The sequence below is a fragment of the Lissotriton vulgaris genome, chromosome 3_1, assembly GCF_964263255.1.
Source record: "Lissotriton vulgaris chromosome 3_1, aLisVul1.2, whole genome shotgun sequence".
Lineage (NCBI taxonomy): Eukaryota > Metazoa > Chordata > Amphibia > Caudata > Salamandridae > Lissotriton > Lissotriton vulgaris.
The window spans coordinates 646,653,049-646,674,428 of NC_141689.1; the positions used below are offsets into that span (position 1 = coordinate 646,653,049).

General features: G+C 43.3%; 1 protein-coding gene across 1 annotated transcript in view; it reads right to left on the reverse strand.

Moving 5' to 3' along the window:
- Positions 1-21,380, reverse strand: part of RIOK2 (RIO kinase 2) — a 146,252-nt gene that overhangs the window by 92,141 nt on the left and 32,731 nt on the right. The gene's annotated exons all lie outside the window — the stretch shown is intronic.

Here is a 21,380-nt window from a genome sequence, read left to right on the forward strand (position 1 = left end):
GATTGCTATTTAATAGAACTGTTTTAGGGGTTGATTTAAAGAATATTTCGGATACATCATTTGCTTATAGTTGCACAGAAATGATGTGAATGAAAACTCTTAAACCAGATTCTTAGAATCAGGATTGGTATAATTTTACTTGTCCAAAGTGAAATTGCTGATGTGAACATTCCCTAAGTTTGGGAGAGTTTCAGCATTTGCAAATTTAAGGTTGGGGCCAGCACTGCAAGAGTATCTAGGCACGCCGGTGGTGAATTTCTACAAACTCATATTTTGGGGTATTTACTTTTCCCATTTCGGGGAAACTATAAATACTCACATCTGACACAGGCGGATTTAACACCACACAGGTAAAAGAGGAGGGAAAATCGGTTCTCTACCTCTAGGGCCGTTGTAACTATTCTATAGTACTCAAAACATCTTCTGTGAATCTAATTAGTGTCAAATGTAGGAGAAACCCTACTGGAGCAATTTTCTGCCACCCGTAGCCCTAGGCTTGTGAATTGGGCCTTCAGCACTTCTCTCAAGGAGCAATCACAAAGAGAAATAAATCTGACATTGCTTAAGGATGTGTGCCAGAACAGCAAAAGGCTATAATAAAGATAAAATTGGATAACAGAGATAGAATTCCAATGAACGCAAGTGCATAGAATTATTTTACTAAGCAGCACTTTCCCTCAGACACTCCAAAAGGAAGGACACAATTCCAATCTTAGACCAGTGTTGTGCACAGCAACTATGCGCCTTATATGCTGAAATCATTTAAACCAATCACACCACATCAACGTTTATCTTCCGACTTTATTTCTTTATTCTGAAAACTATGGAGAGTATTTTGGCAAGAAATGCTACAAAGACTGCCAAGGTTGTACATCGGCAAACAAAATAATCTACAGAATAACCAATTAGCTGCATACAATACGCACTTCAAAATATCTCAGAAGATGAATAAAAATAAACATGGAATACTACGGAGGGCATGAGAGATCACATATAGGACAATGATGAAGATGTATTCCATCTTTCCTTCTTGTATAAGGAGGTATATTTTTAGAGCAGGTTTGAAGGTGGGTGAAGGTGATGGAGCGCAGAGAAGAGAATTAAAACGGTGCGGTCCAAGCAATTTTAAAAAACAAAACACTGAAGTTTGTTGAGTGGAGTTTTCAGCTGTTGGAGAGAGGGTACGTATTTCACAATGTTTTCAGCTAGGTAGAAAGGAGTCCATTTATTGTTTTAAAATCTGGCATAAGTAGCTTCTACATAGCCCAGATTTTGGCAGACAGCCATGTACCCTGGTACTGAGGATGTGAGGCACCGATACATCCAGGATGGCGATAAAAAGTCCTTGTAGCAAACTGTATTTTCTTATCTACTATCTAATGGAGAAAATTAATATAGTGAGTCCAACTAGTAAACTGTCGCAGTAGTCCGGTTTTCTGAAAGCCAAGACAGAGATTAGTGCTTGGTTAGTACAGAAGCAGATATTGGGGTGGATGAGCAATGTTGGACTGGCTTTACGGGAAGTCTGAACCTGCTCGTAGTCCAGCTTGGCAGGGCCGGTGTGTGTGCCTTTTTTATGTTTGGCCCCATTAAATGTGACGGTACCCAAATAATTACTAAAATACATAAATGAACAGCCTACACGTGGCCCATTCAAGGTGGCCAATTTGACAAAGTTGGACTTCCCGAAAAGTCAGTCCAGTCCTTTAATGACGTGAAATTTTATGCACCAAACTTTGCTTAACTTAAGAGACGAGTGCCTCACCTGTGGCAATGGGCAGATTACTAAATTATATCATATATATATATATATATATATTTATATTATGGAACGCAGACCATGCATCAGATACACTGCTCTGCATTTCATTACTTTAAAATGTCTTAGTAAAAGTACTCTAGGGTGTAACACAATAACTACACATAGGCTCAATAAAGTAGAAATGTCTTCAACAGCTTAGAGTGTTAGATACAAACAGATGCTACACTGCACCTTCAAGTTCCATAAATAAAATGTTAACACTCGCTATTCCACCAAATTGGATGTGCAGAGATCAATGTTGGAAATACAGTAAAGACAGAGGGAACAGACAACATTTGGCTAACGTTGCTGAGCAAAACAACAAAAGGAGCTCATGCAGTCTTTTGTCCATGGATAAACAAATATGGGCATTCCTTAAGCAAAGTGAAAAGGAAAGCATGCAGAACTGAACTCATTCATATACATAAGCAGCAGGCGGAAGCATGTGCTGCCCTGCTTTTTACCCCCCTCTGCCCAGCCTAGCTGGGCACCAACAGAGGTTTTATAGCAACCTGCAGAGAGATGCCAGAGCTAAGCTTTAGTAAATAAGTCCTTTCTAAGGAATGGGTCTGAACATCCCAGAACCATAAATTATTTTAATTATTTGCTTGGCACACAACAGAACGTCATTTCTAAGGAATGAGTCTTAACATTCCATAACCATAAATTATTTGCATAGTACACAACAGGACCGGTTTAATGTTGTCAACAAAACAACGATTGGTAGTGTTGCTCGAATCAATGGCACCTACTGTATCACCCGCATGTTAGACAAAATAACCCAAGAGGCACTCTCTTTTAAACATCTATATTACCAGATATGACATGAACCAGACTTCAGTCTAGCCCATATGCTTGACGTACGTCTGGTCTTCTGGAAATCGAGGTAGGAGAGACCATGGGAATCACAATGGACGCAAGACCAAGACCCTAAATCTTCCTACCGAAAAACCTATGAAAATCCTATGCGACAACCTTACTCGGCACGTTTTGGGAAACCTGTTCAATCCAAACTACACCCAAGATGCTGAGGGGTGGTGTAGTTTCGTACCAGAATGATTCTAACTCCGGCATGTATCCAAAACTGCCTGAAGCATTACATTCACCCTTCCACCCCCTTTGACAATTCAAAATGCAGTTATTGGACCCCAAATTAACTTCCGGGCCGATTTTACTAATCAGCTTACTTGTAGTCAGTTGGTCATGAATGTTGTTATACGGTATCTTACTTTCACTTTGTTTTAGGATCACATTTAAGTCTCTATGACTTCCACATAAAAGCTTTTAAAAAAACATGCTGCTCATTTGGGGGTGTATGTATTTAAACCTCGTTTTGCGAGTGCTTAATAGCAATTTTTTTCAAATCGCCATTAAGGACTCGCATAACGCAACGTATGTAGGAATCACAATAATAATTGCGATGCCTACATATTCCTTAATTGCGAATCGCAATTAAGGAGTACCTTCCGACTCCATTCCTAGAGGCCCATAGGAAGGAATGAGTACCCAATGTAATTTCAAGGGCGCCCACTGAAATGTGCATGTGCGCCACATGGCACTTTGTAAAATGCAAAAAAGTGTATTTTTATAGGAAATGGCAATTTACCACCAACTTGAAGTGGTGGTAATTTGCGATTCCTTAAAGCAATATCGCAATTTGCGATGACTACAAGAATAGCATTTAGGGCATCACAAATAGTGATTCCCTAACTGCATTTGCAATTTAGGTAATCGCAAATAATTGCAATTACCCATAAGCAAATTCTTAAAGCTTGATACATTGCAAAACGCTTTTTGGGGATCGTAAACGGGCCGATTCTGCGAATCGGCCAGTTTGTGATCGCAAAATGTGTAGATACATCTGGCCCTTAGACCTTTATTAGCCTATATGTCCCCTTGGATCCTTCTCTCAGCAGTAATTGAGCAAGCTGCTAGGCAGAAGACTTGATAATCTATCTAGTAATTACAAATCTATTTCTTCATCAAGAGATAATGTGGTCTAACAGAGCAGAAAATGCATTAAAATGCTCAACCTTTATATGCAACCATTGCCAATAAGCATAATGGATAGTGTTATTCTACAACTTACTTTATTCCTACAAAGTCACAAAAAATCACATCACAGGACCCCGTACAATAATTAAAACCAAGGAATATAGGTTTGGGCATAGTCTATGAAGAGAGCTGCTCTTTAAAAAAGGCATGTTTAGTAAGGTAGGCACACAGTTTTTCTTGAAAAAGAAAGTGTTTATTTTGGTTGAAACTAATTTTTAAACTCATTCACTTGTCCACTGCCGTCCAAAATATTGGTCCTAATTACATTCCCTTACAGCAGCCAACGTAAGCGACCTGATTTAAACCAATAGTCTGAAAAAGAACCTTGTACAAATGTCACACCTCACCCCTTAGCCACTGTGTATATACATTTTTTCCACTCAAAGCAGGTAGGTAATGCATGGACTGACATTAGTGTTGGCAGGTAGTTTAGCCGTTAGTTGTGGGAACGACAGACAACGTTACATGAATAATGATCCCAAGATTTTAAAGTCTTTAAACAATTCATATTATATTTATGTAAAGAAACATATCACATTTGAATATGCATTGTAAATGTATAACCCCTTTGCTGCTAGGCCTTTTCCCACCGTGCTAAGCCTTTTATTTGGCTATTTGGGGTAGTTCGCGCTGAGGCCCCTGTAACTTTTTGACCACATAAGGTATCCACGCCAAATTTGAATCCTTTTCTTCCAACATCATGGAGATTTTAAAGGTATCCAGGAATTCTTGATTCCCCTGGAGGGGACCCAAAAATTAGCCAAAATACAGCTACATTTTGTTTTTTGGGGGGAGGGGGGGAGAAAAAGGTGCTGCAAATGAAAGTCTTTTTTTCCCAGCTAATGGTATCAACAATGGGTGTGTGGTGGTTAAATCACCATCTTCCCAGTTTTCAGGAACTGACAGACTTTTGTCTGAAAACCGCATTGTTAACACAGTTTTGGCTTTTTCCTGGGACAGGGCATATTTTTGCTATTTTTTGTGCTTTCAACCTCCTTTCAGTTAATGGTAAAGATGGGTAAGAAGACAATAATGGATCCTAGAAAGCTATACATTTGTGGAAAGTAGACGACATTCTGAATTCAGCAAGGGGTCAACTGTCTAGACCCTTTAAGGTTTTCTTTTACAAACTAACAGTTGAAAATGGGAAACATTGAAAATGAGTTGAAAAAACAGCTATTTGTGGTAACGTTTTCACCTGTAATTTCTAAGTACAACAGATTTAGTACGACTATATATCCCCACAACCCTTCCGGTTGTGGAGATATATAGGACTTGTATGTTCACCAAAACCTGAGGAACCCAAAACCAATATCTGAGCAGCATCTTGCAATGGCTTTTTATTGTATACCGGGGATATAGCACTTAATTTGGGAAAATATAAATAGTTAAAAATCGGTATGAAAGACACCTATGTATTTCTGAAATGGGAACATATTATAGAGTTTCGAAACAGTAGGTATTTGCACTTATCTGAAATTTTGGGAACCCATACTAGCCTGTGAACTATAGGACATTTTTCAAAGTGAGTTCCTTTTACACATAGTCTTACATTTGGAAGGCAGAAATGCATGCATCGAAAGTCAATAGGTAATAACAGTTGCTCTACAATTCTGTGTTCCCCTAAGTCTCCCGATAAAAATGGTACCTCACTTGTGTGGGTGGGTCTAGTGCCCGCAACAGAAAACATCCCTTAACGCAACATGGTAAAACCAAATTTTTACAGTGCAAACAGACTCTTTTTTTTTGTTAAGTGCCTAGCTGTAGATTTTGAACCCTAGCTCTACCTGGACCTAGGGAAACCTAGCAAACCTATGTATATTTTTTTAAACTAGACATCCAGGGTAATCCAGGATGGGGTGACTTGTCTTGCTCTCACCAGGTTCAGATACCCAGAATCCCTTGCAAACCTCAATTTTACAAAAACAAACTTTTTCCACACATTTCTGTGATGGAAAGTTTTAGAATCTGCATGAATCCACACAAATTTCCACCCACCCCCATTTCCGAAAGTCTTACGATAAAAATGGTACCTCACTTGTGTGGGTAGGCCTAGTGCCTGCGACAGGAAACAGGCCAAAATTCAACGTGGACATACTACATCTTTATAGTGAATACTGACTCTTCTTTTTTGCAAAGTGCCTAGCTGTAGATTTTGAACAATAGCTCTGCCAGCACCTAGGGAAACCTAGCACACCGATACATTTTGAAAAACTAGACACCCAGGGAAATCCAGGATGGGGGTGACTTGTTTGGCTCTCACCAGGTTCTGTTACATAGAATCCCTTGCAAATCTCAAACTTTGTAAAAAAACTAAAAAAACATTTATCTCACATTTCTGTGATGGAAAGTTCTGGAATCTGCGTTGGTCCACAAACTTCTACTCACCCCGCATCCTCCAAAGTCTCCTGATAAAAATGTTACCTCACTCGTGTGGGTGGGTCAAGAACCCGCGACAGGCATGGGCCAAAACGTATTGTGGAGACATCAAAATTACCAATCACAAAACAACCTGGTTTTCTAAGGGGGGCACCTGGGTTTTTGGCTCCAGGCTCAGCAGCAATTTAGGGAAACATACCAAACCCATATATTTCTGAAAACTAGATACCCTGGGGAGTCCAGTGAGGTATGGCTTGCGTGAATCCCCCAATGTATCCCTACCCAGGATCCCTTGCAAACCTCAAATAGCTGGGAAAAAAGATATCACTTTTTCCACACATTTTTGTGTGGGATCACTGTGCCAGCACACATGTCCTACCACCCAGAGTTTTCCTTGGTCTCCCGAGTAAAATGATACCTCACTGGCTATTTTTTTGGGGGGTGGGGGCATTGGGATGCCCATTCTGGGCAGCCCTCTCCCCAAAGTATTACAAGGCAGCATGATCACAGGTGCCTAGTGGTCTCCTTACCCCCACCCCAGGGGGCAGATGTGGGGCTACTGCCCCCATCTGCCTCGAGGGGGGGACAAAAAGACAGTAGCATCTTTTTTTTGGGGGGGGGGGAGATTTATACCCCTGTTCTCATGACAGAATGGTTCCGTCATGAGCACAGGAAAACTGGTGCTCATGACGGAACCATTATGTCATAAGCACAGAAAGAGATAAAGGATCATTAGGTTGTTTATTATCAACAGTCAATGAGGTCAGACACAAGTAGAGGACATAGAATGTGGCTGAACGGTTTCACGGTCATCAACTGTACCAAACCAAAAGTAACATATGCACAATAAACAAACCGAATGAAGGGTCAAGTCTTGATAATTCAGAGCTCTTGCTATGCTTGAAATAGAGTACCTCTCCAGCTTAAAACAAAAGGTGACCTGTAGCCCCATGGAGTTTGGAAATGATGCAGAATACATTTTGTTTATGATATTCCTTACATCTATTTACTGAATTGTAGGAATGTGGTTTTCTGTTACAATACCACCCCTCCCCCCCCACACTTTTGACTTTGATGCAACTGAATGTGACTGGGCTCCTGCTAACCAGGTTACCAGTGTATGTGTTCTTTCCCAAAACTGTACCTTTGTTTCCACAATTGGTACACACCTAGCACACATATAAGCCCCCTTGTAAAAGGTACCAGTGGTACAAAGGGCCTTGTGGCCAGAGCGGCTCTCTAAGGGATGCAGCATGTATTGTGCCACCCTCAGAGACACCTCACCAAACACATACTCACTGCCATTGCAGACTGTGTGTTTTGGCACAGATCCCTGTGTGCCATGCCTACAAACCACTACCCTTGGCATAGGTAAGTCACCCTTCTAGCATGCCTCACAGCCCTAAGGCAGGGTGCACTATACCACAGGTGAGGGTATAGCTGCATGAGCAATATGACCCTACAGTGTCTACCATCATTCTTAGACATTGTAAGTACAGTGAAGCCATATTGAGTACATGAGCTGGGAGTTTGAAGTTTGGAACTCCACAAGCCCATGATGGCTTTACTGAATGCTACGAAGTTTGATATCAAACTTCTCAGCATAATAAACCCACACTGATACCATTGCCGGATTTATTATAAAATGCACTCAGAAGGCATCTTAGAAATTCCCCTGAAAAACAACCAACTCTCTAGTGTGTGACTGACCAGTCTCTACTGGCCTGCCACTTACATACATGTTTCTGACCCCCTGAAGTGGGAGCCTAGCGCTCTCGTGGGTCTGAAACAAATCCTGCTTGGGTTGGAGGTGCTTCTCACCTACTCCCTAGCAGGAACAGCTTTCAGGGCAGTGAGCCTTATAGGCTTCCTGCCCTCTGTTATGCTACACAGAGCCTCTCCAGCTAGTGGAATGCCTGCCCCTGACCAAGCCCCGTTTTTGATGGCAAGGTCGGCGGGAAAATTAGTATGCAGAGAGGAGTGTCCCCTCTCAGCCAGGACCACCCCTAGGGTGTCCCGAGCTGAAGTTACCCCCTGTTAGAATTGGGTGCCTCTAGTTGGCACAAGTAGGTACTTGTGACAAATGGGGACCGTCTCCTCTAGTCAGAGTAAGGGGGATTACACTCCTAAAATAACCCCTGCTCACCCCCTTGGTAGCTTGGCACAAGCAGCAAGGCTTTATTTCAGGGGCGTTGTAAGTTAAGCATTTGTGACCACATACAGTAACCCAGTGACAAAACTAACAATGGACACCACACAAAGTTTTATATCAAAAATAGGTATATTTTATATAGAGTTACCACAAGACCAATAAACAACAAAAAGAATCCACAGTACTATTTGATTTCAAGAGTTCTTGTAAAAAGGCTAAAATCAAGGTTCTGTGCAAGTCGGTAGCCTGGTCCTGCTACAGCGTTGTTGAAAATAACACAGAGTCTAGCGAATCCAGCGGACCGCGTCGGTACAGGCCCACTCAAATGTCGACAGACTCAGTCACTGTACCTTTTACTTCGGGCGGCCGGCACGGATGTGCGAGCAGGTTCCGGTGTTCGTCGCGGTGCAGAAAGGAAGCGTTGCAGGACACGTTGTCCCTCGATGCGGTGCAGGCAGCGGCCCGTTGACAGAGTCGGTGGATCCAAGGATTGCGTTGCAGGGCGAGACGGTGCTTCGTTGCGGTGCGGCAACCTAGCTGGAGTTCGGGAGCTGGCGTCGATCAGTCCGGACAGCGGTGCGAGTCGGGCGGTGCGTGCGAAGCGGTGCCCAACTCCAGGGCCGTCACAGGACTCTGAGTCAGCAGCAGGGACCGCTTCGGTCAGACCAGTACGAGTCGGTGTAGCGAGGCGTTGCACGTCGCGGTGTCTACCAGTCGTGGTGCAGGCTACGGCTCAGTGACGGCGTTGGTGAGCTCAGAGATTGCGTTGTTCGAGGCGGACGTTGCTTGATGCGGTGCCTACAAGACATCGGGCCGGTTGTCAGAGTCGGTCACAGCTCCCTGCCTTTAGCGTTTCCAGCAGCAATTTACAAAGATTGGTGAAGTCCACTTGTCGTGGGACTTCGGTCAGGGGGTAAGCTCTCTTCCAAGCCCTTGGAGATCTTTGCACAAGTTGAAAGAAAAGTCCACAAAGTTCAGTATCCTCTCTTTGGCAGTCAGGCAACCACTGCAGGCCAATCCCCCAAGCAGCACTTCAGCTTGGGAATAGTCTCTCCTCAGTTTTTTCAGGTTCCTCTCCTAAGCAGAGGTTTCGTCTTGTAAGTGCAGAAGTGATCTAATTTCTTGAGATCAGGGTCCCAATATTTATACCCCAAAATCCTTTAATCTCTTAGGGGAGTGGGGCCTGTGCCCAGTCCAAACCGGGTTCGGAAGCACTCTGTTTACCATAATTCTCCTTTCCTTTCACAGTGCAGGGCAGGAACATCAGACGCCCCACAGGATGTGGAGCCAGCATTGTGGAAAGCAAGTACAGCCCTGGAGCAGTTTGTTGACAGTCTTCCTTCTCTTCTTTCATCAGTGTGCAGGGCAGAGACATCAGACGCACCAAAGGAGGTGTAGCCAGCACTGTGGGGGGCAGGCACAGTCCTATTCAGGTCCCAGCTGCAACTCCTCCCTCCCATCTAGATGCAGATCTCTCTATTCACCACTGTCTCCTGGAATCCCCCAGCCCTGTCACTCAAACTCCACACAAGGAATACACAACCTCGCAGAGGCAAGCTTAAATTGTTAGGCACGCAAATACCTACTTTCTAAAAGTGGTATTTGCAAACAGAATATTAAAATAAACTTCACTAAAAGATTAATTTTATTATTCTGAGTCCAGGCATATTAAACTCAAATTTCCACAACGTTCTCTGAGTCTGCTAGGATTATAAACATGTAATAATCTAGCAGCCCATTCTGGCCTATGGGGAACAGGTAGCCTTGCAATAGTGAAAAACGAAAATGGCTGTAATTCACTATTAGGACATGCCACACACATCAGGCTTGTCCTACCTTATACTTACAATGCACCCTGCCCGTGGGCCTACCATAGGGGTGACTAATATGAAGTCAAGGGAAGGTTTAGGGACTGGCAAGTGGGTGCACTTGCCCAGTCAGCATGACAGTATCAGACTGCATGCAGGCTCTGCAATGGCAGACCTTAGACACAATTTACAAGGCCGCTTCTGTGGGTGGCACAACCAGTGCTGCAAGCCCACTAGCAGCATTTGGATTTACATGCCCTGGGCACACTCAGTGCACTCTACTAGGGTCTGACAAGTAAACCAAATAGTCAATCATTGAATCACCAATTAATACATCCATGTACAATAGGGAGAGCATATGCACTTTAGCACTGATCAGCAGTGGTAAAGTGCCTAGAGTCATAAAGTAGCCAACAACAGGTCAGAAAAAATATAGGAGGAAGGAAAAAAGCTCAGGGATAACCCTGCAAAGAGGGCCAAGTCCAACACCCCTTCCTTAAAAATTGTTCATAATAGATGAAAGGGTTTTAGCCAATAGGATCAGAGGATATCCCCTCCCCAAAGGGTGTAGTCACTCTAAAGGTAAGTAGCCCATTGGCTATTACCTGCCAGTACCTGTAGCACCCCTAAAGTGAGTATTTAGGGGCAACCCTACACCTTGGTCCTCACATTCCTGGTGACCTAAAGAAGAAGAAGGACCAAAGAGCTGTGCAGCAGCGAAGACTCCAGACGACAACGGACTTGGCCCCCGCCCTACCGGCTTGTCTGCAGCCCTCAAAGAAACCTGCTCGAAGTAGCGACTCATCCTGCAGGCCCAGCAACCTCCACAACCCTGGGAGGACTGTCTGCCTTCCCTAAAGACCAAAAGCTCCCAAGGACAGCGGCCCAGTCCACAAAGAAACCAGCACCAAGGACTCCCCTGCCTTCTGGATCCTGCCCATTCTGCATCTGACGCCCACGGCCCAAGTCTGAATTGCCCACCGGTCCAGTTAAGTCTCTCCAGCGATCCCGTCCACGACACCATCGGTGGCTGACCTCTCCTGGACTCCACGAAGAAGTCTGCAGCATCAGCACAGGGGGTCCCTTGACTAATACTGGCTCCGGTGAAGATTTTCCAATGTCTTAAGGCACACCTTTATACTCAGCCCCCCGACTTTGGGGAGCCCAGCCGACGGTGCACAGGTGTCCACCGACATCCCAACTTACCTGCCCAGTCATTAGTCACATTCTACCAGCCTCCTGGTCCAGGTCTGCAGCCTCTTTGTAAAACCAAATTCCCCATTCACTTGCATAGGGCGCCCAACGTGGTCTCTGCACCCTGCTGACCCTGTGCCGCTGGTGGTGAAAGCTTGGTGCTGTGCTGCTTTGCGCGCCCCAGATCCGTGCTTGCCTAAACTGCCAGGCTGTCCCCTGAAGCCAAGTGTACTTATCTGCAAACCATGCATCTCTGATCACCCCAAAAACTAACATTGGGCTCCGGGCATTCGCTTTGACCTCTGCACACAGCCGCCAGTGCAGCTGGTGGTGCAGATTTGGTGTCCACTTGTATCTTGCCCTGTGTTGGTCTAAACCCCCGAAGACTGGGATTGTAAGTCGTGTACTTACCGGTTAGTGTGCATAACTGTTTTCCTTCAATAGTATTACATTGTATTTCTTGATATTTCACTAAGTGTCTATGTTTCTACGTTGCTAATTATTGCTACTGATGATTGACACCACAAAGTATTTGTGTAATACTACTGTAAAATATTCCCATTGCTATTTGCAACACATTCCTACTGTACTTGAACATATTGCAAATCTGAAATTGATACTTATCTGCAAACGAGTTCTTCTTGATTCTAAAATAAAAGTAACAAAGTGATATTTTTGTACAAACATTGGACTTGGAGTTAGTCATTGAGTGTGTGCCTCATTTTTTGAATGTGTGTGTAGAACAAATACTTAACATAACCCTCTGATAAGCCTAATTGCCCAATCACACTACAACAAAAGACTGTAAGGTATTATCTGCTTTAGCATCTGTAAAGTCTCTGGGGATCCATTCGACTGTGCACACTATACCTTATTTCGGTATGGTATACACAGAGTCAGCTTTCTACATGAATGAAAACAGAAAAGGTGTTTCACCTATAAAACAAATTAGATCAAGTGTTTCAGTGGCAAAATATGTGCTGAAGAAAGCACCACGCTCTGTCTTTTTTTTTTTTGCTTTTTGAGGGCAAAGAGGGGTACTGAGCACAGGCCATTATTTTGTCTACTTTTGACTAGTATTAGGGGGTGGAGATAAACAGGGGAAAGCCATCTCCAGTGGTGTGAATTAATGGCCTTCTGCTGGTACAGTGTTATTCACGCTAAACCTCTCCTAAATATCCAAAAACTTTCCTACTCTACTTCTCACGTAGAGGAAAGCAATGCCATCCTAGTGACAGCAATATTTTTACCGCGAGTATCGTACCCGCTTGGCCTAGCACCGTAGTGATGGAGTGGCAACGGATTTGGAGGCTGCTGTTTTCGAGTGCAGCTAGCACAAGAAACCCCGGTGTAGGGACAGGCCAACAGGAAAAAAGGAATCCCATGGAGGAGTTTAGAAAGAGAGCACTATAGGTAAAGCCATAACTGGCATCACCAGTACTATACATTTTCTGTGTAAAGGATAATTACATTGCTTCTACATGTGTATTACATTTTCTGGGTGTAACACATGTGATGTCTGGTGCTAAGTGTGTGTCTGAGCATATCAGCGAGAGACAAGGACACAGAGACCTGCAATGATGCTGCATATGCCTTAACGAGGGACAGGGCCTGTAACAACTTGTGTAGCCCCAAGTAGAAAGACTGTAACGCTATTAGAACCGTCAATCCATTGAGGGTAGAATGGTCTAAAAGAAAACAGGGCAAAACAGAAAGACACGCATTGAAATGTAGGAGCAGATGCTCTGTGTCAGCCATTTTAGCCCTTGAGTGTCCTCAGTAAAGCGCACAATATTCCAGTGTTCCAATTAATGCAAATCTGACAGCTCTATACTACCATCAATTCTGTATTTTTATTCCCTCATAGTCAGTTGATATCGATCTTGGAGATTCACAACTAGTACCCAAGACAAGCCTCATTACAGTATCTACCCACATATTCCTCCTCTTTATTCCCATAACAGCTGCCTGTGAAGCTCACAGATGTGTTAGCAACTAGAGTGTTCACCTACCTCACAAAAAATGTGTATGCCGAAAGACATGATGGAGAAAACACTTTTAGAATCATCCAATTTCCTGTGCAGAAGATTGCACGTGAAAATGGTTCTTAACTCAGGTACCACAAATTCCTGAAATTGAGGAGTCCTCAAAAGCAAACCAAACATTTTGCATGTATTATATCTTTAAAGCGTTCCACGTTTTGTGTAGTCCAAGACAGTTTTTACTATGCTTTAAAAAAAGTAGCCTCCATGTTGTGACGGATTTACAATGTTACCTATTTTAACATGTTTTTAATTAATTACCCTTGAATGTATATTTTATAGGCAATGAATACTTTGTCACAAAAGTGTTTCACTTCTTTATATTTAACTCACAATAAAGATAATTTTGAAGACAGTGCATACTCTTTAGAGAGATACAACTACTGACAAAAGGAAGTCGAAAAGGCTAAAAGAAAAATGAAATGTCCACACAGCAACTCATTTGAAGGGTCTCACCAGCCATCTGTAAATATAAGATTAATCTGCAAATAGCTTCATGAACCTCTACAAACCTATTGCTGCATGTGTAACTGGACAATTAAAGAAATTCTTTATCAACCAAAAAGTTACTATTTCAAAATTAAGGCGGTATTGAAGGAGAGAGAGGATGGTTAATCCGAGATAACAGATATGGAAACGGGATGCTAGACTTAGATTCCATTAACTTTTTTTATCACCTTAAGATGCATTATGCAATACTTGCAAATATTGATACCTGCCCTCACACATTTTAAGCAGCTGGTTTCATATCTGCATCCGCAGCACAATACATTTATTTGGGCCCGCTGCACGGAACAGTTTTAAACTGAACATCTCCTATTAAGTTGAATAGCACCCACTATTTCATGAATATAGAAGATTAGTACTTATTGTTCATTTGAAATATGTGGTAAAACTACAGCAGCCCAATATGGAAATAAACTTAAAAGAGTTTCCTGGGTACTATCCGTCATTTATATGACAAAGTTAAATCCTTACTTTCATTTAATTTAGTCTCCTCTATTGGAAAATATTTTATTTCTAAAGCTTCTATTCCAGCAACGTATTGTTTACAAATACATAATGTTAGTGCGCCAATAGTTCATTGAAACTCTGTGGAGAAGCTGCAGTAGAACACTGCAGAATCAAATCGACAAGCCCCTGCTCCTTGGGAAGTAATATTTTACATAGAAAATCACTTTTTATTTACGTTCATGGCTCAGGATAATATTTCTGAATTTACAGAAAATGTGACCTCATTTTTGCTTCTGGAGCACTTACCATCATTTCCATGAGAAAATCATGGGAGAATTTTTTTTTCTCTCAAACATACCCCATCAAATCCTAGCAAGGTGTCAGATTTTTTTACATTGTGAAATTGCCCTGGAGCTCAGCACAACTCCTACAAATGTGCATGTTACCACCCAAACAATTATTCATATTGTGACTGAAATCTATTATCACTCCTTCTATAAGCCTTAAAATCATTCTCCACAATAGAATAGAATAGAAGGGTTTTTGTATAGCGCATGGCTACCCGGAAGCATCCCAGTGCTGTGTGGTCAACTAGAGTGGGGACTACCTTCTATGGAAAGAGCCAGGTTTTAAGTTGTTTATGGAAAGCTAAGTGGTTCGGTTGTCTGCACAAATGCAAAGGCAGGCGGTTCCACAGCCTGGAGGCATTATACGAGAAGCGTCTGCCTCCACTTCTGGCCTTCCTGACCCTTAGTACAGCTGCGAGGTTCGAGGTACATCTCATCGGAGCGAAGGCTTCTGTTGGCCTTATAAGGGTGTATCAAAGATTTGATAATAGGGGCCTATTTCCACTTAGGGACTTAGGGGCAACGAACAGGGCCTTAAAGTTGATTCTTTCTTGAACCGGTAGCCAATGGAGCAGGTGTAATGCTGGTTTTGCAAAACCTCGTTTCTGGGTTCCCATAAGCAGTCTTGCAGCAGAATTCTGCACGGTCTGCAATTTTGAAATGACATAGTTGGGGGAGCCCAGATAAAGGGCATTACCAAAGTCTAATCTTGATAAGATGAGCGCTTGAACCAAGATTTTTTCGCTTGATCTGGTAAAACGGCAGAACTATGCAAATCATTCTCAGCAGGCCAAAACAAAGCACCGTGGTTTTAGTGGCCTGCACCTTGAATGTCAGATCTTGGTTCAACCAGACACCCAGACTTTTTATCTCTGTTTTCGGGATGGGTGCTGATCCAATACAAGTTGGCCACATAGTGTTAGCTATAAAGTTTAATTGGTTGCCGAGTAAAATAAGCTCAGTTTTGTCACTGTTGAGTTTTAAGTAGGAAAGACTCATCCACTTGGTGACTTCCCCCAGGCAGTGGTGGATATCCAGGGGCATATGGTTGATCTGGGTCAAAGCCACCACCAGCTGGGTGTCATCGGCGTGACTATATGGATCCCAAAGGGGGCCACAATGTCCGCCAGTGGATGCATATAGACATTAAAAAGGGTTGAGCTCAAAGATGAGCCCAGTGGGACTCCACACTTGAGTGGGACCGGTTTAGACAGGGCGTCACCTGAGAACACCTGGAAATACCTATCCTCCAGGAAGGATTGGATCCTGCTCCTTGGGGAAGTAATATTTTACATAGCATATCAGTTTTTATTTACGCTCATGGCTCAGGATAATATTTCTGAATTTATAGAAAATTGATGAAAAATTGCCGGACGCTCCTATATTCCCGAGTCGATGAGCCAGGATCTGGTGGTTCACCATGTGGAAAGCGGCGCTTAGGTCAGGGAGTATTATGGCGGCTGCGCCTTTCAAATCAAGAATCTTCCTAGTTTCTTCCACCACTGCCAATAAGGTGGTTTGGGTGCCTTGCCGTGGTTGGAAGCCCGTTTGCGAGGGTTGGAAAATGTGATTAGATTCCAGGAACGTGAAGAGAGTATGGTGAACTATTTTCTCTGCAATTTTGACCATTGCCGGGAGCAGCGAGATAGGACGATAGTTGCCCAAATCTGCCAGGTCCAGGTTTGGCTTTTTAAGCAGGGCTTTTACCATAGCTTTCTTCCATTTGGGGGGAAGGGAGTGGGGGGGGGGGGGGGTTAGGACAGTCCCTGATGAAAGGAAAGAGTTGATCAGACTGGTCATTCTGGGGGCCACCATAGACTATGCCATATTTAAGATGTTAAGAGGTGCAGGGTTCAGTGGTGACCCTGACTTTATCTTAGATAAGGTAGCGGAGAATGACTCCTGAGTCAGCAGTGTGAAAGTCTCCAGATGGTACTTATTTCCAAGCTGGAATTCTGCAAGTTCATTGCAGCAGTCTCCTGACGGATCGGGTGCCACTGGGGGATCTGGGGTTTTAAGAAATTTTTTTGCAAACAAATGCGAACACATTTCGCACCGCCTTGTCACCAAAAAAAAAAATTTCCACCTGAATAATCCTATGTAAAATGCAACATCTAACAAACTATTTTTTGACTTTCACCCTCAATTTTAAGGGTCTGAATTACAATAGCAATATTTTCCAAGGAGGAGGGCACTTCTAGGTAGGTATTGACCAGACTGGATTACGGTCCTCGGGTTCACCTCAGGACCCTCCTGACTCCACCCTGGTCAATACCTACCCGGGAGTGCCATTCCCTTTAATATTTATTAAGCAGGGATCTAACAGTAAACTCAACCAGAGGCTCAAAACTATCAATCACTAAAATAGAATTCTGTTTATTTCAAATTAAATGGAAGATGCTGGTACGATGTCGAGAGGTCCTGAGAAAAGGATTCATGCACCTTTGCTAAGAGCGGGTGGCTGCCACTTGAAACCACATGAGACTTGACCATAGAATATTCAGATATACGTGCAAGAAGAGTTTGGGCTAGTCACACTTAATTTCTTAAATCAACAGAGAAAGCTCAAGTTGTAACGTTCTAGCAGATTGTTTTCGCTCAGACACAACTGTTGAGAATTAGATAGGCTTGTCGGTAATTTGAAAGGCTATGATTTTCCCCCACTAACCTCCTGCCAACAGAACCAGTCCAGGGAGAACCTGGCCTGGCAATTCGGGCTGGACTGTTACCAAGGGGAGCAGGGTCAAGACTGATTAGCATATGGCTGGCTTTTAACTGGAATGGCATGGGAGCAAAACAATGGATTTAGGCCCAGTTGTCTGTACTGGTGGTTTGACATTGTGCAACATTATGTCTGTCAATTGTTCTTTTTGCAACAGAACCCACTTGGCGTGGCCATAGGCTAAACAGAAGGTTTGGCCTTTGTATGTACCATGTGTTGAGTCTGCCTGCTTGTTGCAACACATGAGGTGGCAAACTAGACCTGAAAATCATCCACCAGGGTTGATGACCACAAGTATAAAGATTGGACTTCAAGTAAACTTTCTACAATTGCACGTTATGGGCTGGATCTGAAAGTTTTTTTTTCTTTTTAATTAATGGTGGTAGATTCAGGTTTTCAACGTGGTCCCCATATAGCTCTAGTATTCCTTGTCTCACTGAGTGTATCTTATACATAAGCATACACTATCTGGGATTTCCAGTCTTCTCAACTAATAAGATTGTAAAACTCCTGTTTCCTAGCCAACTCTTTATTTTCCTTTGTTCCAAACCCGGCTGGTTGGATTTTAAGTCTGACCTAAGTTTATCTTCTGGTTTGTGCCTAGCGTAAATGTGTCCAACATTTTTTTGTTGTAAAGTTGTGCAGAAATTCCACTGGGTGTTTGAATGAACAATGGTTTTACGACCCTTCTTATAACTCAAATCCTGTTCATTTAAATTAAACTTGCAAATATAAAATACTTTAAAATAAAAAAATACATTACAAGCTCACAGTGGGGCTGAGCAGGAAAGTCAGCTCAACCTCACACTTAACCTTCTGTGCTGTGCACTTTTAACTTTAATGTACACCTTTTTCTTTTATGGTAGAGGCCTGGCTCCTCTGTCATTTTGTTGTGTTAGCGTAATAGTTTAGTTCAAGCAGTCAATCCCTTTATCATTTTTTTTCCTTGGTTTATTACTCAATTTTATTTTAATATGTTTTTACTTCTAAGTATGTGGGGAGTGCTCCTTGCAAACGGTTGTTGAGCTCCTGTTTAGCCTTTTCTTTTTAACATTTTTCTTTTCTTTTCTTTCAACGGCTTCGGCAAACCAGCCCTACTTCTGGCCAAATTTTTGGGGATTGCCCAATGAGGTTTGCTCTCCTTTGATTCAAAAAGATATTTTTTCAAAGTTTCATGAATTAGCGATGGCTATACTTAATCTATCCCTGAGCCAAGATGACATCCCTATCAGCCTTAAAGAAGTAGTGGTCCTTCTCCTCTTGAAATAAAAACAGGAGATGACCCCTCAATGTTAAAGAATTAACGCCCAATCTCCCTCCTTCCCTACCTAGCCAAGATCATGGAAGCTCATATCGCTCACCATCTTTGTTCCATCATAGAAGGCTCATCGTTTTTAGGCTCACACCAGGTGGGTTTCCAGCCCAGTCACTCTACAGAATCTGTAATATACTCCGAAGTAGACGGTATGAGAGAGGAGGTGGAAGTTCAGGCCCAGGTGCTAGTCCTTCTGTATCATTTGGCAGCCTTTGACACCATGGATCAGGACAGCCTTCTTGACTGTGTCGAGGCCGCCAGGCTGTGTCCAGGATTGGATAAACGTCTTTACTATCGGACGGATCACAATCAGTTCACCTCTTCCCTTCGGCTCCTCCAAGGTTAAGCTCAGCTGCAGAGTGCCTTAGGAACCTCTTTATCTCCCATCCTATTTCATCTTTATATTCGCCCGCTGGTAAACGCCCTACAAAAGCGAAATTTAAAAATATATAACTATGCCGATGATATGTAGCTAGTATTTAACCTTGTGAATACTCCTGACTCAATAGCATTCTTCCAGAGCACCATGATCTTCATTCAGGAACGAATGGGCAGTCACCAACTAAAGTTGAACTCTGATAAAAACCGAGGTGATGTTGGTCAAAAACAAACTGCACTGCTGAAGACCTTCCTTTTGACCTTGGGTGTTGGGATCCCCCCCCATCACTCCTAAAAAGGTGGTCCAGAGCCTTGGCATAATTGTTGAAGTACTGTCAATGAAACCCCAGATTGCTGCAGTGACTTCTTCCTGCTTCATGAAATAAAAATTAAAAATATCTGAACATTTTTCTCAATTAAAGTCATCATCCAGATTGTACTTGCACTAGTGAATTCCCACATTGCCTATGCTAACGTCCTTTACCTGGGCTTGCTAAAGGGTTTGAGCCAAAGACTGCAGCTGGTCCAGAATCAAGCAGCCTGATTAGTCTATCAACAGCCAAGATATCGTCACACTACACAGTTACTAAAGAAATTGCACTGGCGCCCAACTGCACATTGAACATGGTTTAAAACAGGCTTCATGATTTTTCAAATTCAGCAGATTGAAATTCCCATTTTGTTTCCTCTAGAATTAGGAACAACACTCCTAGGTGTAACCTTAGATCAGCACATCTCAATCTCCTAGAGGTTCCTAAATTCTACAGAAAAAGGCTAGTGGGGTTGCCTCCCGACACCTGGAACTCCTTTCCGGCCAACATAAGAGCAGCAACTTCCTAGGAGTAGTTCAGAAAACTGCAAAAAGCATGATCCTTCAGACAAGCTTACGACTGAGCTAAATCTGTGCTTTGCTGCTAGAACTCAGAGCGCCATTAAACCTTTTGGTGAACGTGTGCTTTAGAAGTTTCCTATAACATAACAATGAGAAAGCAGGTCACCACTACATTACCACCTAACATGGAAATATTTTGTCAGGATTGTGGAACTGGTTTGGCCATTGGTCTTGCTTTTATTGCAAATCAGTACTTTAGTCTTTTTCCAACTCAACTCCCATCATGTGAAGGAATACAGTTTCTGGAAACTGTGATTAATATATTAGCCACGTGTGCCTCCTGACTGTGGATTGCCTCCATCCACAGTCCTCCAGGATTTGCCTGGAATTCCAATGCTAGTTTATGTAAAATTATCAACCTTTTTGCAGTTAGCAGTCCCAACCACCTACTTTCTTCACAACTTCATTACACGGCTCAATTACCCCCCTGTGCCCTGAAATTACAGATCTGATCGACTCATCTATGGTACCGCTCCGATTGAAAATCCTCTCTCTTAACGTGAGGGGTCTAAATAAACCTGTCAAACGTCGGGGGATACTTTCCCTTCTAGAACACTCCACAGCAGACATCTGCCTATTACAACAGACACACTTGCTGCCAAGGGACCACCACCAACTTAAATCCCGGGCCTTCCCCTTGCGTTTTTCTAGTCCGCATCCAAGAAGGTGGCGGGGGTGGCAATCCTAGTATCCAGATCCTTTAGGGGTCAAGTCCTACAGAGGGAGGCAGAGATCAAGGGCAGGTTGCTGATCACCGCTTTCTGATTGCTGGGCAGACACTTTTAGTGGGTGCCATATACGCACCCAATGAAGGTCAGGAAAAGTTCCTGCACACGGCCTTAGAGACAGCCACAGCGAACACTCAACCACACCTGTTACTGGGGGGAAACCTCAATTTAGTATTCCATAACACGGCGGATCGTTCTTGCCAACTCTCGGGGCAGCTGGGATCACTCTCCACGGAGAGTCACACACATCTATCAGACCTGGGCCTGGTCGACCCATGGAGACACTTCCACCCACACTCCACGGCATACACCTACTACTCGGCAGCCCATAAATCCTATGCTAGGCCTGACTACTATCTTTGCTCCTCACAACTGGTGCCCCGAGTGCAAGATGTGGATATACTCCCGACCTCCTTGGTAATGACCACCTTTCTCTTCTCGGATGTGCCTGCCCCACCTCGACATTGGCGCCTGCGGGATGCCTTGCTTCAGAGCCCTACCGGGGTGGAGCGGATTAAAGCCGCCATCACCCAATTTCTGACTCACAATGCCAACAATGACACCACTAAGGCCACACAATGGGCTGCGCTCAAAGCAGTCTTGCGGGGAGAGT